General features: G+C 42.5%; 1 pseudogene; it reads left to right on the forward strand.

Moving 5' to 3' along the window:
• Positions 1–1,533: 1,533 nt before the first annotated feature.
• LOC127667978 (60S ribosomal protein L13-like) lies at positions 1,534–2,212 on the forward strand (annotated as a pseudogene).
• The last annotated feature ends 412 nt before the right edge of the window (positions 2,213–2,624 follow it).

A 2,624-nucleotide genomic window follows, 5' to 3' on the forward strand; every position in this document is an offset into this window, starting at 1 on the left:
AGATTTGATCATTGTTTAACAATACTCTATTTTATTTTCAAAAAGCCGAAATAGATTTTCTATGCACATCTTATTAAATGAAACACCTCTCATATATTGTTAATCATTTCTTATTATTTAGGCTATATAATATAACTCCCATGTCTCAATGATTTAAAATATTATTCTTCCTTATGCATTATTCATAGTCTTTGTGGGTCACTTAACATTCCATTACTGTTGGCCTTAATGGATTTGATTCTATTTCATGTGTTGCTTGGTAACTAAGCCAAAGAACTGCTAGTACCTAGAATGCATTCCTATGGGAGTGAGGAGAAAGGAGAGGAAAGAACAGGAGGGAAGGGGAGGGAGGGGAGGGGAGAAAAGAGCTGGCAGAAGAGAATAGGAGGGAAGGGGAGGGAGGGAAGGGGAGAAAAGAGCTGGCAGAAGAGAATAGGAGGGAAAGGTGGAATGGAGAGATGGATGAAGAGAAGAAGGGAAGAAGGGAGAGAGAAATGATAGCATGGTAGATGCAGTAATAGCTAAAAAAAAAAAAACCCTCTGGTTCACTATGGCACATATGATTTTATCAGGTAAGATGAGTCAAATGTTCCAAAGCCATTATAATATGGCTAGGAAAGTATTTTTTATGCCAAGAATACTGCATTAATGGCAGTGAGTGTAAACCATCTTAATTTTTCCTTTACTTTCAATAATATTTTCCAGAATTCCTCAAAATGATACTGACCCTGTCTGAAGAAATAGTCACCAAAGCATTCAGTCATTCACAGCACTGGGCTGGAAAATGCCATGATAACCTGCCTCTCATATTTGTTGCTGCTTTCCTTGAGACCCAGTGAATGAAATCAATTCATCTGGCCATTATGGGTGTACCGGCTGGCTTTGTGTGTCAGCTTAATACAACCTGGAGTCATCAGAGAGAAAGAAGCTTCAGTTAAGAAATTTCTTCCAGGAGATTCAGCTCTAAAGGCATTTTTCTCAGTGATCAAGTAGGAGTGGGCTCAGGCCATGGTGGGCGGAGTCATCATCTGGCTGTTAATCCTGAGTTCTGTAAGCAAGCAGTCTGAGCAAGCCATGTGAAGCAAGCCAGTAAACAGGGCCCTGCCATGGCTTCTGCATCAGCTGCTGCTTCTAGGTTCCAGCCATGTTTGAGTTCCTGTCCTGTCTCCAAAGATGGACCATGATCTGGAAGTGTAAGCCAAATAAACAGTTTCCTCCCCAACTTTCCTTTTTGGTCACAGTGTATTTATCAAAGCAATAGAAACCCTAACTAAGACCATGGGTTATAATTCATTTGTGATAATGCTGTGTCAGGTGCAATGGCTAGCAGTTAAGTCAAGCTAGTTATATTCTTTTTCTCAGTCTGTTTTCTTAAAGCCATAGATCCATAGATACATCATATTCTGAGTGACTGTGTAATATAGGTCAAAGATTTTCAATGGAAAGTTATTTTTCCATTCAGATGCTTGAAGTAACTCATTTAGCTATCTATCTAGTCATGAAAGTATCTTACCCTGGATAACCACTTTAAAAATACCTTTTTAAAGCCTTTCTGCTCAGCCATTCTCCTGTAGGGGAGGTAGCCGTGGCACACAGCCAGAATAGCATGACCCCAAAGCTCCACAAGGATTGGCCACAGCGAGTGGACACTTGGTTCAACCAGCCAGCAACACAAGGTCCGCAGACATAAGGGCCTGGTAGGCGAAAGGGCACTGAATTGCCCCTCATCCCGACTCCAGCCCCATCAGGCCCACAATGTAGTGCCCTATGGTTAGATACCACACCAAGGTCCAGGCTGGCAGGAGCTTCAGCCTGGAAGAATTCAGAGTGGCTGGCATCCACAATAAAGTGGCTCACGCACGGGCATCTCTGTCGACCCAAGGAAGCAAAACAAATCCGTTGAATCTCTATAGGCCAATGTGCTGCACGCAAAGGAGTATAGCTCCAAGTTCATACTTATCTCCAGGAAGCCTTCTGTTCCAAAGAAGTGAGATAATTCTGCTGAAGAACTTAAATTTGCTGCCCAGATAACAGGACCTGCGATGGCCATCTGGAATGTCTACAAAAAGGACAAAGTCAGAGTTGTCAGAGAAGAAAAGAACTTGAAGGCTTTTGCAGTTTTTGCATGGCCTGTGCTAATGCCAAGCTCTTTGGCATCTGAACAAAAAGAGCAAAGGAAGCTGTAGATCAAGATGTGGTAAAGAAAAGGTAATGGGCGGTTTGCGCGTTTGCGATCAATTTTCTATAAAGCAGAGCAAAGGAAAAAATTAAAATTAATTAATTAATTGTTTGTATTCTTCTCTCACATATTATATCCCAACCTCAGTTTTTCCATTCCACCTCTTCCAGTCCTTCCCTCCCACACCCCTTCTCCCCCAGATCCACTTCTCTTGTTTTCACTTTAGAAAAGGGTGGGCCTCCCAGAGAAGTTAACGGAAGTTGTCATAACAGGTTACAACAAGACGAGGCACAACCCCTCATATCTAGGCTGGATGAGGCAATCCAGCAGGAGGGAAAGGGCCCTGAGAGGAGACAAAGGAGTCAGAGACTCTCCCACTGTTAGTAGTCCTACCAGAACACCAGGCCACATGACTATAATTTATATTCAGACGACATAGCTCAGC

This window comes from Apodemus sylvaticus, chromosome 17 (genome assembly GCF_947179515.1).
Source record: "Apodemus sylvaticus chromosome 17, mApoSyl1.1, whole genome shotgun sequence".
Taxonomy (NCBI): domain Eukaryota; kingdom Metazoa; phylum Chordata; class Mammalia; order Rodentia; family Muridae; genus Apodemus; species Apodemus sylvaticus.